Source organism: Tiliqua scincoides, chromosome 1 (genome assembly GCF_035046505.1).
Source record: "Tiliqua scincoides isolate rTilSci1 chromosome 1, rTilSci1.hap2, whole genome shotgun sequence".
Lineage (NCBI taxonomy): Eukaryota > Metazoa > Chordata > Lepidosauria > Squamata > Scincidae > Tiliqua > Tiliqua scincoides.
This window is the reverse complement of record NC_089821.1, coordinates 302,363,284-302,387,711: the sequence shown is the minus strand read 5'-3', so window position 1 is coordinate 302,387,711 and position 24,428 is coordinate 302,363,284.

Genomic DNA, 24,428 nt, shown 5'->3' with positions numbered 1-24,428 from the left:
TTCCCTACTGTGGTCAGCGGTACCGCAGAGCCATTGGAAAAACCTCCCTAACTAGTCCACTTCTACAGGAATATTGACAGAAGAGTAATGTTCTTTTTGAGTATGGAAGCAATGGAACAGACTAGTGGCAGAAAGACAGAAAACAAGATTTATTAACTTTGCAAAACAATAATACCCCCAAACACAGAATGATATACAATGTTATCACATCACATTCAGTATAGAAGTGGTGCACAGGTTCCTCTTGTGGGCACGTTTATGGGAGATGCCCTGCAAGTCATCCCACACTGACACCAGATGCACACCTAATAGGGTTTCCAAGCCCCTTTTTATACACCTTCATGACGGAAAAAGTATATGATGCAATCCCCTTGAGATGTGGCCTCATCCAGGAGTGTGACCTTGGCTTGGTTCCCAGAACATCTCATGATGTGATAACAGCAAGGGAGACATCATTACTAACAGGTGTAAAAGCTGACTATGCATGACTCAGCAACTCCTGAAAAATGAACCCAATCAGGACAGAACAGAACCACTATTGGGAACTCCAGGATGTGCCAACTTCCAGCAACTGTTGGAACACCCGAAGCATGTACAGAACAAATATGTTAAGAAGGACCGGTTTGGCAACTATTGTCCAAACTGGCCCTTAAATGTAATGCATTTTTCTTTCTGATATAGATATACGATTAATATTTTGTGCATATTTACATAAAATTCATCAGAACTAGTTTTCATTTCTGTTTTTTAAAAACTCTGAATGTTCTTGCCCTTCAAGTTGTGACCACAAGCTTGAAAACAGATAATACCTGTTGAAATCTCAGAGCCTGAGAAGTTACTAAATAAGTCTGAGAAGAGTCTATGTAAGTTTTCCAGGGGCCGGGAAGGGGCTTCCCCGCCCCCCAAAGCACCTACCTGCAACAGTAATGAGCAAAACCAACAGAAAGTAGGCAAAACAGTATAAGCTTCATTTAGAGACAAAGATCTGTGAGCACACTACCAATCTGTTATAAAATAACATCTTCCCCAAAGGCAAAATAGAGACAAAGCAGGTCCATTGTTTAACCAGGTACAGGACCAGAAAATTCACTTGTCCTTGGTGAATAGGGACAACTGTGGTTTAGGCACAGAGTCCCAATTCTGACTGCCTTCAGAGTCCTGAAGCAGAAGAAGTGTGAGAGAGAAGCAGGAAAATATTTAACACTTCGCATGCAACTAAACTTTGATGTGAATATTTTGCATGTCTCTTCAAGGAGATTAGAAGAGGTAACACCTCAGCTTGCTCAGTTCCAGCAGGCTATGCCTTTGAAATCAATGCTAATTAGCACTTCTACAGGACCAATTGTGAAGCTACTGTTTAAAAAAAAAAAAAATCCTTAAAAGGACAAGTTTGCCTTCTGCTGATTTTAAATGTGCTGACACTCCCTGCCTCTTTGAGAACCAGTGCTCTAAATTAGAAAGATGTTGACTTTTAGGCTGCTTGAGTGGAAGTGAAAAATGAGGTTTCTCTTAGGGGCCTAGTTTTGCTATGACTGAGCTATGGTCTAACGGGGCTTTCAGTCTGTATGATAAAGGTTTCATTTCTGCAAATGTCTGGTGGCTGAATCAGAGCAATATTCTGCCCTTTATACAGCAGAATACAGAAGCACATGCAGCACAAAGGGATGCATTGTCCATTGCTTCAGCACTGGGAATACTCAGCATGGCTGTGACATGGGACATTATCAAGTGGACAGGAGGTGGAATGAATGAGGTATCAATGCACATGTGTGGAATCAGAGACACTCGCACCTTGCCATGTGTGTCACAGCCACAGTTTACCAGAAGAGAAAGAGCTACTAGTATCTTAAGCCGGTTACAGCGCAATCCTATGTATATCTAATCAGATGTAAGTTCCCTTGTGTTTAATGGGGCTGATTCCCAGGATAGTGTGTATAGGATTGCAGCCCAAATCTATGATCTTGGATACCAGGGACGTACTGAATGTTCTTAAAAGTTAGAGACTCTGATATGTGAGCCAGAAACTCATGGTCTGAGACTAGGAACAGGAAGCTCATGGTCTGAGGTTGGAAGAGAAACTCATGGTCTGAGGGTAGAACAGGAAACTCATGATCTGAGGACCCAAGTAGACGTGACTTTAAACACGCCATTTGGCCCTGCATGTTTTTGTTGTTGTTAAATGGCAGCTGTGGGGGTGGGGGATCTGCATTGGCACCTTGGCATGGGGAGGGCGGATTTAACCACTTGTCTCTGCCATGGTCCTGATCTGAATAAAGGGCCTAGCACCTGATATTTTCCCTGGGAGGGAAGCTGCCATTGGTGCACCATAGACAAATAGTAGGTGTGTGGGTGGTGGTTCTACTTTGGAATGGGACTCTGGCACCTTGTAAGCGGCCTCGCCCACTCGCAGTCAGAGCCATTCGGGCAGCAAGCAGCTGAATCGCTCTGACAATGAGTGGGAGAGGCCACTCACATGGCACATTGTGGTGTCTTCAATAGTGTGCCCCCTCTTAGCTATGCTACTGGCCTGTTGCACCTCAGGCTCCAACAATTGACCTCAGGGACCTTCCATCAGAGAAAAGATACTTCACAATGGATTTGGAGGGCTCCAACAAGAGCCTTGAAGCAGGCTTTTGTTCTCTGCCCAAGGTATAATAGAGTTACTGTGAAAAAATGGTGAGCAGAGACTTGAAATGTTTTCCACCCAAAAGTTACACAACTTCCAAACATGGACACAACTTCCAAACATGCGCTTCAATGTCAGTAAGTGTAAAGTCATGCACATTGGGGCAAAAAATCAAAACTTTAGATATAGGCTGATGGGTTCCGAGCTGTCTGTGACAGATCGGGAGAGAGATCTGGGGGTGGTGGTGGACAGGTCGATGAAAGTGTCGACCCAATGTGCAGTGGCAGTGAAGAAGGCCAATTCTATGCTTGGGATCATTAGGAAGGGTATTGAGAACAAAACGGCTAATATTATAATGCCGTTGTACAAATCTATGGTAAGGCCACACCTGGAGTATTGTGTCCAGTTCTTGTTGCCGCATCTCAAAAAAGACATAGTGAAAATGGAAAAGGTGCAAAAGAGAGCGACTAAGATGATTACGGGGCTGGGGCACCTTCCTTATGAGGAAAGGCTACGGCGTTTGGGCCTCTTCAGCCTAGAAAAGAGACGCCTGAGGGGGGACATGATTGAGACATACAAAATTATGCAGGGGATGGACAGAGTGGATAGGGAGATGCTCTTTACACTCTCACATAACACCAGAACCAGGGGACATCCACTAAAATTGAGTGTTGGGAGAGTTAGAACAGACAAGAGAAAATATTTCTTTACTCAGCATGTGGTTGGTCTGTGGAACTCCTTGCCACAGGATGTGGTGATGGCGTCTAGCCTGGACGCCTTTAAAAGGGGATTGGACAAGTTTCTGGAGGAAAAATCCATTATGGGGTACAAGCCATGATGTGTATGCGCAACCTCCTGATTTTAGAAATGGGTTATGTCAGAATGCCAGATGCAAGGGAGGGCACCAGGATGAGGTCTCTTGTTATCTGGTGTGCTCCCTGGGGCATTTGGTGGGCCGCTGTGAGATACAGGAAGCTGGACTAGATGGGCCTATGGCCTGATCCAGTGGGGCTGTTCTTATGTTCTTATGACCATTGTCGCTTTAAGTGTGAGCAAAGTGACTTCGTTGTTTCAACAAAAGATTTTGAAAAACAATAACAACACAGGCAGACTCTTTTAAAACGTGTTAAAAGGGCCCATATTAAACCAGTGGGAGATAAGACAAAAAGTGGTGGATTTCCTGCTGGGACAATGGCTGGTCCTACTGAGCCATTGAACTCTGTGCTCCAGAGACTTCAGTCAACTCCTGCTTTAGTAATGGTGTGTATCATTACTACTAAAACTGCTATTGTGCAGGAACCTGTGGCTTTATTTGCCACCTTCCAAAGAAAAAAAAAAGGTTCATTTCAAAAGGAAGCACATCAGAACTTACATGTTACTACTATAGAAGATGCTCTTTTACTTGGCTGAAGAAGATGAAGATCCTCTCGCGGGGATCTGTAATCAGAAATTTTGCAATGAATAGGTGTAAAGGGGCTGGAGATAATTTCAAAACAAATCAGCCAGACCATAACTGGAAATGGTTAAGTAACTGTATTTAATATTAATTATACCCTTTTACAATAAAAGCCCTGTTACCCCAGTGCTTTTGCACTCATTGACCAGAACACATAAGACACTTTATCTGGTAGTGACCAACTGGGCAGAATCCATTTTTCTGTATAGCTCCACAATTCATCATGTTGTTGGCAACCTTCAGTCTCGAAAGACTATGGTATCGTGCTCTGAAAGGTGGTTCTGGAACAGCGTCTAGTGTGGCTGAAAAGGCCAATTCAGGAGTGACAGTCCCTTCCACACCGGGAGCAAGTGCAGTCTGTCCCTGGTCTGTCTCCCTGGCTATGGGCCTTCCTTCTTTGCCTCTTTGCCTCAGTCTGTTGGCCAAGTGTCTCTTCAAACTGGGAAAGGCCATGTTGCACAGCCTGCCTCCAAGCGGGCTGCTCAGAGGCCAGGGTTTCCCACCTGTTGAGGTCCACTCCTAAGGCCTTCAGATCCCTCTTGCAGATGTCGTTGTATCGCAGCTGTGGTCTACCTGTAGAACGCTTTCCTTGCACGAGTTCTCCATAGAGGAGATCCTTTGGGATCCGGCCATCATCCATTCTCACGACATGACCGAGCCAACGCAGGCGTCTCTGTTTCAGCAGTGCATACATGCTAGGGATTCCAGCACGTTCCAGGACTGTGTTGTTTGGAACTTTGTCCTGCCAGGTGATGCCAAGGATGCGTCGGAGGCAGCGCATGTGGAAAGCGTTCAGTTTCCTCTCCTGTTGTGAGTGAAGAGTCCATGACTCGCTGCAGTATAGAAGTGTACTCAGGACGCAAGCTCTGTAGACCTCATATATTGGCAACCTTCAGTCTCGAAAGACTATGGTATCGCGCTCTGAAAGGTGGTTCTGGCACAGCGTCTAGTGTGGCTGAAAAGGCCAATCCGGGAGTGACAATCCCTTCCACACCGGGAGCAAGTGCAGTCTGTCCCTGGTGTGTCTCCCTGGCTATGGGCCTTCCTTCTTTGCCTCTTAGCCTCAGACTGTTGGCAAAGTGTCTCTTCAAACTGGGAAAGGCCATGCTGCACAGCCTGCCTCCAAGCGGGCCGCTCAGAGGCCAGGGTTTCCCACTTGTTGAGGTCCATCCCTAAGGCCTTCAGATCCCTCTTGCAGATGTCCTTGTATCGCAGCTGTGGTCTACCTGTAGGGCGCTTTCCTTGCACGAGTTCTCCATAGAGGAGATCCTTTGGGATCCGGCCATCATCCATTCTCACGACATGACCAAGCCAACGCAGGAGTCTCTGTTTCAGCAGTGAATACATGCTAGGGATTCCAGCACGTTCCAGGACTGTGTTGTTTGGAACTTTGTCCTGCCAGGTGATGCCGAGGATGCGTCGGAGGCAGCGCATGTGGAAAGCGCTCAGTTTCCTCTCCTGTTGTAAGCGAAGAGTCCATGACTCGCTGCAGTACAGAAGTGTACTCAGGACGCAAGCTCTGTAGACCTGGATCTTGGTATGTTCCGTCAGCTTCTTGTTGGACCAGACTCTCTTTGTGAGTCTGGAAAACGTGGTAGCTGCTTTACCGATGCGCTTGTTTAGCTCGGTATCGAGAGAATGAGTGTCGGAGATCGTTGAGCCAAGGTACACAAAGTCATGGACAACCTCCAGTTCATGCTCAGAGATTGTAATGCAGGGAGGTGAGTCCACATGCTGAACCATGACCTGTGTTTTCTTCAGGCTGATTGTCAGTCCAAAATCTTGGCAGGCCTTGCTAAACCTAGCTCCACAATTAAAAGGGCTAGAAACCTACAGCCCAAGCTTAACCAAATTCCAGTGCCAGTGGAGCTACACTAACAGGCCATAGCATAGTGAAGGGGTGCACAGAGTAGAAATTGCACCAAGCAACAAGCTTTAGGAGGGCAACAAGCTGAGCTTGATGCTAGTGGCCAAAATTGTAAAAACTTTGGTATGTTTGAATAATACCATCATGTTATATATCATTGGAAAGGTAATTTAATGCGGAATATAATGAAATAAACCATGTTGGCATATGTGCATTCTATCAAAAGGTATGGCCAATTCACCATAGAACTTTTTATTTATTTATTTACTTAACAAATTAAGTTTTATTTTGTTGTGAGAGGATGCTACAAAACCTTCTTTGACACTGGGTAGCAGATGCCTTTGCTATGCCACTGCCACCAAGGCACACATGCATCCTGCAGTGGGAGGGCAGTCACAGAGGCCTTCTCAAGTTTCCTTACCTTAGGACTCCATTGCGGCTGCATCAGTGCTGGAACGTTGGTGAGGACTGGGTTGCTAGGCTGCAATTCTATACATACTTACCTGGGAATAAGTACCACTGAACACAGTGGGACCTACTTCTGAGTAGACATTGATAGGGTTCAGGGATGGATCAAGACTCAAATGACTCACTCATGATTCACAAAAACACATTTTCGCAACTCGTACAGACTCGAGTCACGCGTGTCAAAAACTTGGGCACCGTCTCAGGACTCCAGGGTTTTACCCTGAAAATGAAAAGCCGCTAATAAACTCGAGTCAAGATTTGCTTTTGTGTGTGCTTGCTTGATTTCTTTGCTGCTTCTGGGCAGTAACAGACCTACCCCTCGACGTGCTCTGGGACAAAGGTCTGCAATGCTGCCTCCCCCCACACCACACCTCCCCCACCCCCACTTACCCAGAGCAACAGAGCCTCAAGCAACTCCAAAGGCAACTAGGAAAGCCTTCTGAGGCTTCCCAATGGTCTTAAACAGTATTGGGAAACCGGAAGTACTGCTTAAGATTATGTCAGAAGGCTTCTTGTGTGGTCTGCAGCACTGTGCGAATGTGGCACTTGGGGCATTAGTCCCCCTCCCAGCCTGCCACTGCTTCTGGGCTTGACTCACTATTCAAAAAGACTCAGACTCAAGTCAAAATGACTTAAGAACACAAGAACAAAAGAAGAGCCCCGCTGGATCAAGCCGAAGGCCCATCTAGCCCAGCTTCCTGTATCTCACAGTGGCCCACCAAATGCTTCAGGTGGCACACAAGACAACAGACACAACCTGCATCCTGGTGCCCTCCCTTGCATCTGGCAATCAGAGGCCACCTACCTCTAAATCCAGGAGCTTGTACATACCTACCAGGACTTGTAACGCGTGATGAACTTTTGCTCCAGAAATTTGTCCAGTCTCCTCTTAAAGGCATCTAGGCGAGATGCCATCACTAGTACCTGTGGGAAGGAGTTCCACTTGAAAAAATGGCACTGGTCAAGTTGTGACAGCCACTGTTATGTCACATAGGTGACTCCAGTAAAATGGGGCAGAGACTCAGGACTCGACTCGAGATTCGGCCCTATGGCTCCAGCACATCCCTGATAGGATTGCACTGTTTTGAAAAGGCAAAATAATTCAAGGAGGGGTCCTGAAATATCACCAAGGTGCAACCCCCCCACAACCCTGCTTGTGATGCTAGTCTCCTGCAGTGTCCTAAAGTGCCCTGCCATGTAAAAAACAGTTGCTAACCTTTGCAAGAGCCTGGAAACAAAAGTACTGTAACGGGTGTGGACTGCAACCTTCTGCATAGCTGTTTTGGTTTCTCCCACAATGCTGTGTGACGGTTTTCCTTTTGTCTCTTGGGATCCTAAAAGGAAAAAACAAACAAATTGGTGTTGGATCCGCATAACCCAGCCAAGCCCATATATACTGCATTTATGTGTGTGCATGAAGGTAGCTTATTGCCAGCAAGGCTACCGCCTACACAATCTCTCTCTCAGGTTTGGCGGTGATTTAATGTGGCTTGGATGAGCCCTGGTTTAGTGATGAGATTCATTCACTCTCAGCAGGATCAATGCTCCTTTTAATTCTGCTTCCTTCCACACCATAACTTCCTGTGACAAAGCAGTTTTTCAGCGGTACGTGCCCAGCTTGGCAAACAGGAGCCTGGTGGGAGTAACGGAGGCGACATCTACACATGGTCTTTCTTGCATCTCTGACTTGCAATTCCTAAGCTTGCCTGCTTAAACACACAGGTTTTTCCTACCAGACCTTCCGCACTTCGGAAGCTGCTTATTTGTAGGGGGAAAACTTAACAGTTTTGTTTATTTACTTTGCACTGCCTCTGGCGTCTGAGGATCAGATGCATTGTTTCTGTCCCCCATTCAAACACCAGTGAATAGAAAGAAGCTTTTCTTTTCTCTCCCTCCGCCTTCTCCATTTTGTCCTGCAAGGGGGTCATTTTTATTCAAGTGCCATGAATGATGTGAGCTGGGTACCAATGGCAGACAAAGAGCCGCATCCAGAGTTGGCCAAGCGTACAGTTGCCTTTTTGTTTTCCAAGATGCGAGATGTAACCTCAGAGGGGCAGGACAATGGACACGACTATGGAAGATGCCTGAGAGCTGGCAGGCTCTGCATTCCAGGGGCTGAAGAAGCTTTTCTAAACATAAATCATGTCAGTGGCTACCAAGAGCCTTTCTCAACTATATAAAAGGCTCCCGACTTTGCCACTCAAGTGACATGATGTCAAGGAATAATTTTCAAGCGTCCCCAAAGGCCAGAATGTACAGCCATCAAGGAGGCAAATGGTAATTCTGGCTGTTGAAGCAGCAAATGTTTGGTGTGGTTAGGATCATTATTTTCTTTGCTGTTCAGCTTGGTTGCTATTCAGCATTCACAAATATTCCATTTTAATTTTGACAATTAGCCAAGAGCACATTCCCAAATGGGCAGAGTATCAAATATTGAAATTATCACATTATCAGGTCAGTCATGTTAAGAGTTTCTGTTTCCTACTTTTGCAGTTCAATAAACTGTTTAAAAAAATAGATGGATCAACTAAAGCTGCTCAGTTTTGACCAATGAGGGTCACTTTAATCAGTGAGATTAAGAGTTAAGGACATGCTTGTGTGTGTTTATTGCCACCTAGTTCTACATTTGGGGCAGTGCCTTAGGCTGGCATCTGATCCAACAACAACTTCACTCTCTGTTGGGTACCCTATTGGCTTTTCCTGGGACCATCACCAATGGCAGGGAGGTGAAACCCCCCCCCCCACTAAATCTCATGACATATCCGAAATCCATAATTTTCTGACAACATACTGTCAAAAAGTGCACTGCATGGTGCCTTAGCCTAGGACCACATGCATTTACATTCATGTGTACCAGAAACAGGATATATCACCATTCAATTTCAGGGACATGGATTCTGAAGAATTACAATGCTTGCAATTCACACTAACAGAATGTTAGCAAGGCAAAAACAGGGACAGGGATTTCCTAGAGACTGGTTTAAAAAAATAAGACCTGTCCCTGGTAAATAGGGACAGCTGAAACTTATGCAGTTTTGAATTGGGCGTGGGAGTGGGGAACAGGGAGGGTCTGCTCAGCCACCCCAGCTGTTGACTGTCCTTGGACACACTTTATATACCCTCAAGGCATCAGGGCAGCCAACTGATCCTCAGCTTCTGCTTAGAAAACCTATTCTTTAGTCCTTTTTTGTCTGTAGTTTATGTCCTGTGAAGCATTAGGTAGCATGATGTTCAGGCCAAAGCTCCTGGGAAAGATGTTCCCCCATGTGAAGAATGGGACAGGTCAGAGGCCAAAGAGACTTTTGAGGAAAAGAGAGATGTGTTGGTCCCACAGAAGACAGCTGCCCTCATTTTCCTCCTAGGACAAACTTGTGTTTGCGAGTTTGCCATCTTGTTTGCTTAACCCAGTTTCCTTGTCTGGTGCTCCCCCCTCCCTGATAAAAATGGCCTTGAAATTTTTCAAATCAATGGGACAGGATTTACTCTTGACAGATTCAGTCCTTTTTTTATCAACGAACAATTTGCCAGATCAAAATATTTTCATGCGTGTGCTTCTAGTTTATATTGCTAAATATTACTGACTTGTTCTAAAGGTCCCACTTTCTTTGAAGGGCGCACTAGATCTTAGATGCAAACATGAATAATGATGCCCCAACAAAACTTTTTAAATGAAAAGGAGTCTCAAGAGGCTGCAATTTTGAACAAAGGAGAAGGGGTTGGTGGGATGCTTAACCCTACTAGAGATAGCTATTTACAGCCTAATCCAACCTATTCCCCCCATCGATGCAGCTATGCCAACACAGCATGTGCTATATCCCATGGGGGAGGCAGCCCCAGATGCCTCCTCCAGTGCATCTCTTGGGACAGCACCAGCAGAGTTGCTGCTGCCAATAACTGCCCCTTCCCACCCTGGACACTCCCCTTTCTGCCCCCTCCAGAAATTACCCCATTCTTTCCACTCCCTGCCCCATTCCTCCTCCCACCCACCTCCACCACCAGTTCACCAGTGCTGGCAAACAGTGGCCTCTTCATCAGCCCACACTGGCTGCCTTGTTGCCCTTGCTGGTAGAATGTCACTTCAGCTAGTGGAAAAGGGGTCTAGAATTGGGCTGTTACAAAGGGATGTTTCCCCCAAAGGGGAAAAACATAGAAGTTGTCAGATAGTATTTTTGAAATGGGAGCAATAACACAATATAATGGGAAGGGAAAGGAGTGGCTTGTTCAGTGACACACCTGCCTCCAATAGGTGCCTTTGATCCTAGCACAACCCACAGTAAACTGAGCATGATTGACATTGCTTGGACTATAGTTCCTGCTTTCCAGGAATTGAATCTAATGGTTAATGGCCAGGCCATGGAAATTCTCCCATTAACAGGAGTGGTTGCAGGGGTGATATTAAGTATGGCTGCGAAGTTCCCCTGGAAGCACCACTACATTTTAAAAGGCCCAAAGATATATTAAGGGCACGATCCTAAACAGGTCTACTCAGAAGTAAGTCCTATTTTGTTCAATGGGGGTTACTCTCAGGAAAGTGTGGTTAGGATTGCAGCCTGAATCAATGTTTTTAGTATTGCTGTATGATGGATTACTGAGAATGGGCTGGGAGAGATGCTGAGTTTGAGGCCTGGTTGTACAATATGCTTTGTTTGTGTGGCTTAACATACAAGTCAGTGGAAAAGCAATTTGGGTGTCCTTGCTCCTACATGAACTTCTGTTCTTTTCTGATTAATAGATCTCTGCTATTGTTCATCCTTACATCTATAGATTTTTTTTCCTTTAAACCAGGAGCCTGCAAAGAGCTGGGGCAGCAATTATCGAGTCTTGCACACCTTGAATGTTAATTGCTTGTTTTTCAAAAAATTCAACAAAGGGAGGCTGTGTTCCCATTGACGTTCTTTCACTCAGCTCGACATGGGCTATGCCCCCCCTTTTAAAAAAAACTAATCGGCTCTCCACCAAACTTTCCTGGAGAGGAGATCACAGAATCTAGTCTAACTGGAAACCACCTGTATAGTCAGCCAAATATAGAACATTAAATAGTATAAATGGAGGGTTGCTTCAAAACCAAAGCCATGATCAAGATCAAACTGCATGTGACACGGGAGATCTCCATTTGGAGTTATTGATGCATTTTTTTCTTCTGTTTTCAAAAAGCAAGTGTGGCATGGGAGTGGAGAATATGGCTAGATCATGGGGGAGGATGGTTTAACCTAGCCTCCCACACGGTGGTGATACAAATTGGCCCATTTCAGGTAATCAAAACAAGGCAAACTCAGAACACCATATTGAAAATCTGTTTTCTTGTAATTCACTGCTGAAACAGAGACGCCTGCGTTGGCTTGGTCATGTCGTGAGAATGGATGATGGCCGGATCCCAAAGGATCTCCTCTATGGAGAACTTGTGCAAGGAAAGCGCCCTACAGGTAGACCACAGCTGCGATACAAGGACATCTGCAAGAGGGATTTGAAGGCCTTAGGGATGGACCTCAACAAGTGGGAAACCCTGGCCTCTGAGCAGCCCGCTTGGAGGCAGGCTGTGCAGCATGGCCTTTCCCAGTTTGAAGAGACACTTTGCCAACAGTCTGAGGCTAAGAGGCAAAGAAGGAAGGCCCATAGCCAGGGAGACAGACCAGGGACAGACTGCACTTGCTCCCGGTGTGGAAGGGATTGTCACTCCCGGATTGGCCTTTTCAGCCACACTAGACGCTGTGCCAGAACCACCTTTCAAGCGCGATACCATAGTCTTTCGAGACTGAAGGTTGCTAATACAATTTCTTGTAATTACATCTCATTCCTTCATAATCCAGTCAAATACATTTTCTTTCATTTTGCAGGAGTCAAATTGATTCAACATGTTATAATGGATTTATCTCAAGCTGATATATGGAGATGCTGCAAGGACGGTCACAAAACCAAATTGCATTAGAAAGTTATTGTATCTGCTTACTGGCTTGCTTTTTGCCTCCCACAAGCAAGAGAGGCAACAATTTTTGCCAATCTCCCTTCCCTCTGCAGGTCTTTGCCCTTTCTAAGTAGCCTTTCCAGGCTACTTTAGAATGCCAGGTGCAAAGGATTGGCAATAGGATGTCAAGGAAACAATATCATGTTGTCTTGTGTGCTCCCTGATGGGCCACTGTGAGATACAGAAAGCTGGACTTGATGAGCCTTTGGCCAGATCCAGAAGGGCTCTTCTTATGTCCATATGTTCTTAGCAGCTTTTGAGGGCTAGGAAACCCTCTGTTGCAGGATGGCATGCAGCATAGGGAACAGATTGCCACAGGAATAAGTGTCAAGCAAAATTGCCCTTTGCACAAATGGAATTTTTTTCCAATTTGTGATACTATGACATAAGCTGCCACCTAATATATTTAGTTTCTGACTGTAAATCTTTGAGAGGCCTGAAATAGCTTGCCTAGATGCTAATGCTGACAGTGTTCTTTGCAGTAATGGTCTTGTTCTGTGCCTTTCTATGAAGGACACCGTGTCATGTCTAATTTTTGCTGAGCCAATGGGGATTCTGCCGGTTGGCAAATGCTGGTGACTGAGGGGAGACAAGGGTAAGATGAGATGAAATGAGAGCCAATTTGGAGCTAATTCATTTTGCATTGACAAAAAGACAGCTGTGCATTAACTAAAATTTCTCAAGTTACCAAAAAGCATCAAATATAAAGATTAGAAGAAAACCATTTATATCAATAAAATGTTTAGCACATCAGTCATCACAGATCACATCAAGTCTGCAGTCAATTCAATTGTTCAAGTGTCAATAAATGTTTGCCATGACTTATCTATGACTATTGAAAAGCCAACCATTAATCTGGTGATACCCTTGCAATTGAGTTTACAATCAGATAATCAATTTTCTACAAACCCATCCAGTAGGGGGCATCACCATTAATTCATAAAGAAATATACAATAAGCATCCTGTTAAATTAGACATTCACAGCTTATGCCAAGCAATGTAGCATTGTGTCAGTCTTGGACCAGATCAGTCATCTCCCATCACCATCTCTTACATTGGGTCTCTTCAGCCTAGAAAAGAGACGCCTGAGGGGGGACATGACTGAGACATACAAAATTATGCAGGGGATGGACAGAGTGGATAGGGAGATGCTCTTTACACTCTCACATAATACCAGAACCAGGGGACAGCCACTAAAATTGAGTGTTGGGAGAGTTAGAACAGACAAGAGAAAATATTTCTTTACTCAGCGTGTGGTTGGTCTGTGGAACTCCTTGCCACAGGATGTGGTGACGGCATCTGGCCTGGACGCCTTTAAAAGGGGATTGGACAAGTTTCTGGAGGAAAAATCCATTACGGGGTACAAGCCATGATGTGTATGCGCAACCTCCTGATTTTAGAAATGGGCTATGTCAGAAGGCCAGATGCAAGGGAGGGCACCAGGATGAGGTCTCTTGTTATCTGGTGTGCTCCCTGGGGCATTTGGTGGGCTGCTGTGAGATACAGAAAGCTGGACTAGATGGGCCTATGGCCTGATCCAGTGGGGCTGTTCTTATGTTCTTACTATTCACATTTATTCAGAAGTAAGTCACACGATGTTCAGTTGGACTTACTCTCAGCTAAGTGTGCATAGGATTGCAGCTTTACAGGTCAATCCTATCTGTGTGGTGAATCCTGAGGTTGTCTAGCATTCTGTGTGATCTTGCCATCGCCTCAGCCTCTCTGCCGTGCTGCTGGGTGTTTGCTTTTGATACTGGGGTGTTTGCTTTTGATACTAAACGGACTCATTTTTTTTCTCCTACTTGATTGCACAATGACTTATAAAAGCACTCAGGAGATGCATAGCTAGTTACTTTTGCTATTTAGAAAGTAACCTTCATGGGAGCTGAATTGGGCGTGTTGAAACAAGGGACAATCTATCTGTAATCATGAAATGAGCCCATGTAAATTATTTACAGAATTTGGAGCCATCTATAATATGCTTGGCTCTTCTGTAGCCAAAAGTTCTGGGCTTCCATGTAAACAAAGGACACGGAAAAGAAAGTAAGTTTATGAGATTGTGTACATTGCTGACTCAAATTAAACCCCTGGGTAAACAAAGTAAGTGGTTTGGCAAACACATTTTCAAAGTGGGTCTCCATCAGAAATTATAAAATTACAAGTCAAATAGATGTCTTCTTCCAGGAATGCTAAAATGTCATAATGATGGGGACCCCCATGGAGATCTCCATAGAGACACCCTAAAACAGTGGTTCTCAAACTTTTAGCACTTTTAGACCCACTTTTTAGAATGAGAATCTGCTAGGACCCCCTGGAAATGATGTCATGACCAGAAGTGACATCATCAAACAGGAAATTTTTTTTAACAATCCTGGCTGCAATCCTACCCACACTTATCCAGGAGTAAGTCTTATTTACTATCACTGTTAAAAGCATATACATAGTAACCTGTTGAAAGTTCAGATCCGTAACATTTCCCCAAATGCAGTCACATACCATGGTAACATCAAGTCTAATATATTAAATATAAAATATTGAAATGAATGGAGACCCACCTGAAATGGTCCCGTGGCCCACCTAGTGGGTTCTGGCCCACCATTTGAGAAACACTGCCCTAAAAGCTAGAACTTGAGCATCTGAAAACTGTAGTGAGGGAGCAGAGACCATTGGCCAAGACCACTGCTTGCCATTGCCATCCAGCAGCATGTGACATGGAACGGAAGTGCCACAGATCAACAGCTGACCTCATTTTAGTGGGAACATTTTCATTCAAAACAAAGTAGGCTAGAGTGTGGGCAGCAATGTTGGGTTGTTCTACTGCTTATTGGGGCAGACAAGAGCCTACACAAGAGGAGGCTTCATGGTCAACATATTTATGGTTAGCAGAATCTGTTCCAGCCCTACCAAAATCTGGAGCGACAAGCCTGCTTGAATTTGAAATAACCCAACCTCTGGCCGTAATGCACAAGGCAAGCACCTTGCCGCCTTTCTAATTCCTAAGAAACAAATACAAGAGTGACCGAATTATAAAGAAAGGGGGTAGCAGAAAAGAAGGGGCGTTTGCTTAGTAATAGTCTAGGGATCTTTTGCAAAGGGGCCAATTTTTTTTCACCACAGTGGAAAGGGTGGGATTGTTTACTTGTTATTGTTCAAACAGCAATGGGTATGATTAAGATGGCCCAAAGTCCTGCCTGCTTTGGCTGAGTCGGTAACAGCCGGAATAGCTCCCTTGCTTTGTTCCCCTGTGCCCACATTCAAACTCGCTCTCCGGGTTGACACACAAGGCCAGGGGAATATAATGGGTGAATAGCCCAGTTGCTAAGGATACCTCAGAGCAGCTTAACAGATTGCAGCTCATTAAACATTCTTCTGGAGGGGTGTAAGCAGCTGGAGGTTCCTTGAAGCAGTCGATGTGCCTCTCCGCTTTTGTGGCCTTTGACTGACACCTGCCTGATCCTGTCATTCCTTTGTGAGCCAAGAATTTTTCTCAGCATTTTATGGGCATTGAACATGAACACTGCTCCCCCACCCCCCACCAGTCCATCATTATTATTTTTTAAGATTAAACAAAGGTTATGGAAGAAGATCTGTGGCCTTGAACTACAAACTCTGCCTGGCTCATCAATCAGAAAAAGGGCTTGTAATCCATAATGCATCCTGGGTTGTGATGCAACACATTGGTTTTTCCAGGCCAGCGAAGACAGCTTCCTCCCACCACGAGAAAATAAATTACCTGGACTAAGCGAACAGCCTGTAGCATAACAAACATGGGCCAAATTGCCTTCATTTCAGTGGTCAGGAACATTATTGCAGCATACCCGAGCTCTACAATCTGGACATACCAGATGTTTCGACCTCCACAGATACCAAGTCCCACATGACCAAGTAGTAACATAGCTGCTGCTTTCCTAGCACCCCTTCTGTGGGTCAATCAAAGGGGGAAGTGAACTATCCTTAGAGCCAGGAGGCATCAGTTGAGGCAAGGAGCACTTCTTCAGCACCATGTAAGCAGAAGTTAAAGCAAACAACTTTTTTTAACAGGGGCCTTATTTTCAGCTGAACCATGATTGAAAGCCTGGCAATGTTGACTCTGCCCATTTTCTCACTTCCACATAAGGCAAGACCCAGGAACTGAGCTCTTTATCCCCGGGCAAATCTTTTCTGTAAGTTCCTCAGTACCATTTTCCTCTGTCTTGCTTATACATGGCAGTGAGCAGCTGAATTCCATAATAAAAGGAGAGGATTAAAGAAAGAACTACGTATTTGGTTTGGGAGGAAGTGGGCGGGTAATGGGCTATCCTAGATGGAAAGGCATTGGATGCTGGGTTTGGAATTTGTGCACCTTTCATTGTCTTGTCATAGCTTAATGTCCCAGAGGTATGCAAATGCTCTGCTTTCTAAATGTATGGCTATGTGTCAAGATTCAGATATGGGCCTACCCAGATCTACATCACCTCCTTTGCTGGCATGGAACTGAAGCCTGGCAGGGGCATGGATTTGGTGTCTGCCACTGCTGCTATCGCCCCATCCTACCCGGATCCACCCCATCCTGGCCCAATCCCTGCCCTGAGCCCCACCGCCACCAGACTCCTACTGGCAGCTGCTCTGCATGGTACCAACTGCCAGCAAGTGGCCTTCCAGGTCTTGCAGCAGCATCAGCAGAGAGCACCAGCAGTGCAGCAGAGAGGCTGAGGTGATGGCCACACAGAATGCTAGACAACCTCAGGATTCACCACACAGATAGGATTGACCTGTAAAGCTGCAATCCTATGCACACTTAGCTGAGAGTAAGTCCAACTGAACATCGTGTGACTTACTTCTGAATAAATGTGAATAGTAAGAACATAAGAACAGCCCCACTGGATCAGGCCATAGGCCCATCTAGTCCAGCTTCCTGTATCTCACAGCGGCCCACCAAATGCCCCAGGGAGCACACCAGATAACAAGAGACCTCATCCTGGTGCCCTCCCTTGCATCTGGCCTTCTGACATAGCCCATTTCTAAAATCAGGAGGTTGCGCATACACATCATGACTTGTACCCCGTAATGGATTTTTCCTCCAGAAACTTGTCCAATCCCCTTTTAAAGGCATCCAGGCCAGATGCCGTCACCACATCCTGTGGCAAGGAGTTCCACAGACCAACCACACGCTGAGTAAAGAAATATTTTCTTTTGTCTGTCCTAACTCTGCCAACACTCAATTTTAGTGGATGTCCCCTGGTTCTGGTGTTATGTGAGAGTGTAAAGAGCATCTCCCTATCCACTCTGTCCATCCCCTGCATAATTTTGTATGTCTCAATCATGTCCCCCCTCAGGCGTCTCTTTTCTAGGCTGAAGAGGCCCAAATGCTCATTCCTGACCAGCGCCAGAGCAGCCCACACTGTATCCAGCACTGGGAAGGAGCAGGCTGGAGGTCTTCTCAGGGTGGCGTTCGTCCCCTTACTCTGTGTAAGCCTGTTCCGTGGGGCTACTCAGATCTGTGCCTATCAAGTGGCTACAATTCTGAGAAGCCCTGTGTTGGGCTTTCATGCCCGGGAATAAGACTAGGATTTGGCATGCAACAGTGCGGCCAATCCCACCACCTCCTGGGCCTGTTCCACCTCCCCATCTATTCCCTCTCCCTGCCCCATTTTGCCCCTCCCCTGCTCTCCCCCAGCCCCTGCACTGCCTGGTGGGTGCTTATCTGCTCTGTTGGGTGTACCATTTGGATCTAGAGCTAGCAGGATGGTGCAGGCCTTCCCACCAGTGCTGCTTACTAGCCTGGTGTCACAGACAACTTTACAGCGCTTTTGCAACACCCTAGGCTGGCAGAGCAGTCACTGTGCCAGCATAATGCAGGCATAGGATTGTGTGGTCACTGTGGTCTTCACACCAATCCAAATGTCCTTACTGAACCTGCTGCTGCAGCAATTTTCAACCATTGTGCCACTGCACATTGGTGTGCTGTGAATGGTCCCCAGGTGTACCACAGTAGTTTGGGGGAGGTTCATTTATTAATAGGGCTATTGAGGGATGTGAGCCTCCACTGGCAGCATGGTGCGCTTTGTCAATTCTCAAAAAACCGACGGTGTGCCTTGACAATTTGTCAGTATGCTGTGAGGTTGAAAATCACGGTGCTTCTGGTGTAGAAGGGGAAAAATACAATCATATGTACAGGTGAACATAGGAACATAAGAAGAGCCCCGCTGGATCAGGCCAAAGGCCCATCTAGTCCAGCTTCCTGTATCTCATAGTGGCCCACCAAATGCTTCAGGGAACACACTAGACAACAGACACAATCTGCTTCCTGGAGCCCTCCCCTGCATCTGGCAATCAGAGGCAACCTACCTCTACCTTGCACATATCTACCATGACTAGTAACCCATGATGCACTTTTCCTCCAGAAATTTGTCCAATTCCCTCTTAAAGGCATCTAAGCAAGATGCCATCACTACTTCCTGTGGCAAGGAGTTCCACAGACGAATTACACGCTGGGTAAAGAAGGTGCCTGTATGTTTTGCTGTCTGAGGCAAATGGTAGTTCCAGTTGTGCCCATTAGCCATTGACTGGACAAGAGTCCATCATGGAAGAAAGGTGAGATATCCATGTAATTAATTAAATGGAAGTATTTCAAAGTCCACTGATTTCCATGGGAAGGACGTAAGCATACGTTGAACTCCCTCATGAAAACCAATAGGACCTTTTATCCTTGGGTGGAATTCAGCCTTGCTTCTTGGGGTATGTTACCTGAAGCCTTTAGAGTGGACCAGGATTGGGGGAGGGGAATAAAACAAAACAATAACGTGTTACCAATCGCACCTTCTCCATCAAATGAACTTATCTGCCTTGATTTGATTAAAATCTTTGTTGATGAAAGAATGTGGAACAGTACTCAGTAGGGGGCAGTGCTATATGGGGAGTAGATAAATAGTATTTAAGACATTTTAATTGCAAGAAATGTGGAAATCGAAAGGCCAAACAGAAATACCTGAATGTATCATTCCTTTTTTCACCAGATCAAAGGAAGTACTCAGAACAGTTTCCAAATGTATAAACAGATACCAGTAAGGTGCTTTTTCCCATTAGCAACTATATTATTTTCCATTTTTTTAAAAAATTCTGCATTTTTAGGTCAAAGATGACATTCAGACTGGATGGTGCTTAAGTGTTTTCTGCTTTTATGCAGGATACAGGCAAGTTATTATTTTAACTATAGCCCCTCCCTGACATTAAAGTACAGTCAGTTCTCGCTATCTGCACAGTAAATTTGCACATAATGAACCATTGATCCTATAGGGGGTTATGAGTAGGGGGTGCCTAATCTGGCCACTTCAAAGCCTCCATCTCCATTTGGAGCCAAAGCTCCAAAGCCACTTCAAAGCCTCCAAAGCCTTCAGCTGTCCTGCTGAAGCAGGCCTTTGGAACCGCAACAGAAGGCATCTATCTCCGGACCAGATCAGACAGAAAGCTCTTCAACCTCTCCAGACTGAGAGCAAAGTCCAAAGTCCAGCTGAAATGTCTGCGTGACTTCCTCTTTGCCGACGATGCAGCTGTCACTACCCACTCTGCCAAAGATCTCCAGCAGCTCATGGATCGTTTTAGCAAGGCCTGCCAAGATTTTGGACTGACAATCAGCCTGAAGAAAACACAGGTCATGGTTCAGGATGTGGACTCACCTCCCTGTATTACAATCTCTGCGCATGAACTGGAGGTTGTCCATGACTTTGTGTACCTTGGCTCAACGATCTCCGACACTCTTTCTCTCGATACCGAGCTAAACAAGCACATCGGTAAAGCAGCTACTACGTTTTCCAGACTCACAAAGAGAGTCTGGTCCAACAAGAAGCTGACGGAACATACCAAGATCCAGGTCTACAGAGCTTGCGTCCTGAGTACACTTCTGTACTGCAGCGAGTCATGGACTCTCCGCTCACAACAGGAGAGGAAACTGAACGCTTTCCACATGCGCTGCCTCCGATGCATCCTTGGCATCACCTGGCAGGACAAAGTTCCAAACACAGTCCTGGAACGAGCTGGAATCCCTAGCATGTATGCGCTGCTGAAACAGAGACGCCTGCGTTGGCTCGGTCATGTTGTGAGAATGGATGATGGCCGGATCCCAAAGGATCTCCTCTATGGAGAACTCGTGCAAGGAAAGCGCCCTACAGGTAGACCACAGCTGCGATACAAGGACATCTGCAAGAGGGATCTGAAGGCCTTAGGAATGGACCTCAACAAGTGGGAAACCCTGGCCTCTGAGCGGCCCGCTTGGAGGCAGGCTGTGCAGCATGGCCTTTCCCAGTTTGAAGAGACACTTGGCCAACAGACTGAGGCAAAGAGGCAAAGAAGGAAGACCCGCACCCAGGGAGACAGACCAGGGGCAGACTGCACTTGCTCCCAGTGTGGAAGGGATTGTCACTCCTGGATCGGCCTTTTCAGCCACACTAGACGCTGTTCCAGAACCACCTTTCAGAGCGCGATACCAGAGTCTTTCGAGACTGAAGGTTGCCAACAACAAAGCCTCCATGCTGGTTGTGGACGACATTTTGAAGGTCCCTGTTGCCTCTGGAATTTTTTGCTGCACTCAGGAAGCCAGCAAAGACCTTTTGGAGACAGCAGGGACTTTCGAAATGGTGTCTGTGACCAGAACTGAGCCCTTTGAAATGCCTGTAGGAAGCTTCTGAAGCTTTTCCTCCCCTCTAGCTATTCTACTGTCTGTCTGTATTCTTCACCTATAGAGATCCCTAACTCTCACAGAACATTTTGATTCCACAGGTTTGGTATTCAAGCTGGGCTGAAAGTTTCACCCTCATTCCCCCGTGCAACTTTTTCTGTTAAGAAAGAGAATCAGCCCCCTGCCACTGAATTGGAGATACCATATAGCTGCAGCACCTAATCAATGTTCCTCCTTTGTGAATTTCTCCAAGCACCTTTTAAAATCATCTAAGCTGGTGGTCATCACAACATAGATCTTGGTCCAGGAGATTAAATATATGCATCCAGCTTGAGAGTCCACAGAATAGCCTGAGCTAAATGTAGTAATGCAAACTGTTTGCGAGGAAAGGAGTTTCTGCTGCTGAACTAGTGGGTTGTGCAAGGATGATCTAATTCAACTCCTCTGGGACTGGATGTGATGTAGCAGCTATACACAAAACAAAAATCAATTTTCATTTCAACCCTGATTCCAGTCTCTGCCTGGCTTTGAAATGGTCTAATCTAAGGGAAATGTTTGTTTCACTGTCTTCTTGTTCTGAGACACTGCTCTTCTGCTTTTTGGAGAATCAAAGGGTGGAAAAGAAAAGGGCAAATAGAAGTGGGTTTCAGTAAACAACTGCTTGTTTAAAACAGAGTTTGATTTTGTCATTGTTTCAACAAGAGCAACCCCACTGGACCAAGTGTTGGGACCTTCTACTTTTTTATTTGGCTGTCTGCAGTTCCCATATTCTGCTTTCTGACTCCCTGCCTCAGTCTCTGTGGGCAGCCAGCTGTCCTTCCTCTATTGTCATCTATCTTCCTCTATCAACTGTCCTTCCTCATCCTCTGTTCTCCAATATCACAGGATTATGTTGAATAATTGTCTCATGTGCTGTTCTAAAGTACAGATTGCACCAATGGCATCACCACCATGTTAAGTGCTAACCACGGTTTGTTGTGATATCTGGCTTAGCAAACTAGTTAAGTGCTTGCTGGGGTTTCTGATTCTGGTCTGGAGAGCAAGTGCTAACCACAGTCTGGAGTCAGGTAACTGCAAACAGAAGGCACAGGTACGCACAAGACGGAAGGATGGAGTGTGTGAGTCTGCAGCTTATTTCTGATTCTCTGAAATCAGCTAGTGTCTCAGGCTGCAATCCTATCCACATATTCTTGGGAGTAAGCTCCATTGACTAAAATGGGACTTACTTCTGAGTAGACAGGCATAGGATTGGGCCCTCAGTTCCCTATTTTTGAATTCTAGGTCACAACAACACTACAAATGCAAATTGATTTAACCATTGTGGCTCTCCCCCAAAGGATCCTGGGAATGACTGTATAGTTTTGTGAAAGAAGATGGCTGATTGGAGACTAGTTAGCCTTTACTATAGCACTATTTCTATTTGTGGCCGCATGATGTGGCTTGATTGATTGGATACAGGCTTCAACCTGCATTATTATTCTGGCAGTGTTTTAACAGCCAGCAGTTCACCTGACTCCCATTGCCCCTCTCCCATTTCCCCTATCAGCTCCTACCAGCAAGTTCAGGATTTTACCTGCAATAAGTTCCCTTTTATTTACAAGAGGGTCATGAACATTGTTCATTATTAGACTAAGCAATTAAGGGTGCAATCCTAACCCCTTATATCAGTGCTTTCCAGCACTGGCATACTGGTGCCAATGGGACATGCACTGCATCCTGCAGTTGGGTGTCACTCACAGAGCCCTCCTCAAAGTAAGGGATTGCGTCCTAAGAGAACACAAAAGGCATTTCCTTATACCCAGAGCGCTTCTAATGCCTTAGCCAAGATTGTTACTATGGAGATAATAAATAAATAATAACTTTATTTTTACCCCGCCTTTCTCCCCAAAGGGACTCAAGGCGGCTTACAATAGGTTAAAACAGATTAAAAACATAATTTAAAAACAGATAAAAGCAAAAATAGTTGGCAACCTTCAGTCTCGAAAGACTATGGTATCGCGCTCTGAAAGGTGGTTCTGGAACAGTGTCTAGTGTGGCTGAAAAGGCCGATTCGGGAGTGACAATCCCTTCCACACTGGGAGCAAGTGCAGTCTGCCCCTGGTCTGTCTCCCTGGGTGCGGGCCTTCCTTCTTTGCCTCTTAGCCTCAGACTGTTGGCCAAGTGTCTCTTCAAACTGGGAAAGGCCATGTTGCACAGCCTGGCTCCAAGCGGGCCGCTCAGAGGCCAGGGTTTCCCACTTGTTGAGGTCCACTCCTAAGGCCTTCAGATCCCTCTTGCAGATGTCCTTGTATCGCAGCTGTGGTCTACCTGTAGGGCGCTTTCCTTGCACAAGTTCTCCATAGAGGAGATCCTTTGGGATCCGGCCATCATCCATTCTCACAACATGACCGAGCCAACATAGGCGTCTCTGTTTCAGTAGTGCATACATGCTAGGGATTCCAGCACGTTCCAGGACTGTGTTGTTTGGAACTTTGTCCTGCCAGGTGATGCCAAGAATACGTCGGAGGCAGCGCATGTGGAAAGCATTCAGTTTCCTCTCCTGTTGTGAGTGAAGAGTCCATGACTCGCTGCAGTACAGAAGTGTACTCAGGACGCAAGCTCTGTAGACCTGGATCTTGGTATGTTCCGTCAGCTTCTTGTTGGACCAGACTCTCTTTGTGAGTCTGGAAAACGTGGTAGCTGCTTTACCGATGCGTTTGTTTAGCTCGGTATCGAGAGAAAGAGTGTCAGAGATCGTTGAGCCAAGGTACACAAAGTCATGGACAACCTCCAGTTCATGCGCAGAGATTGTAATGCATATTATCATAAAAACAGCAGTCAGATAAAAATAGTCAGGTAAAAAGAGCATAGAGCAGCAAATCATAAAAGAATCAGGCCTGTAACCAAGTATTTAAAAATATTAAAAGATGTTGAACAGATGTTAAAAAGGCCGAGAACTCAGAAGGTTTGAGATCAATAGGAATAGGGCTTGACTATTCCTTGCCTAACCTTCGTTAGGTCCACAGTGATTAAAAATTATCACAGCAACACTAAATAATTTAACATGTATTTCGTCCATGGGCTTAGTTTTTGTAAGGAAAATTACTTTTAAGAATTCAGAAGATGACACAACAGACAAATTTATCTGATGATGGATTCTATTAAAAAAATTAAGACAATATTCATCTATTTACACTGTTCTCTTTACTGTGAACCTGTATTTTTGTCAGTAATTATTATCTTGTAGGGACGAAGAAGAAAAGGTTATAAACAGTTTTTACACACAAGAAGAAAAGTAGTACACAATTCAGTTCTCCTTCAGCAGGGAATTAGTTTGCAAACCAACAATGGTTTCCCCACATTCCTCTTGTGATTTTTCCATTTCAGGAGTGATGATTTGGTTATGAGGAATACTT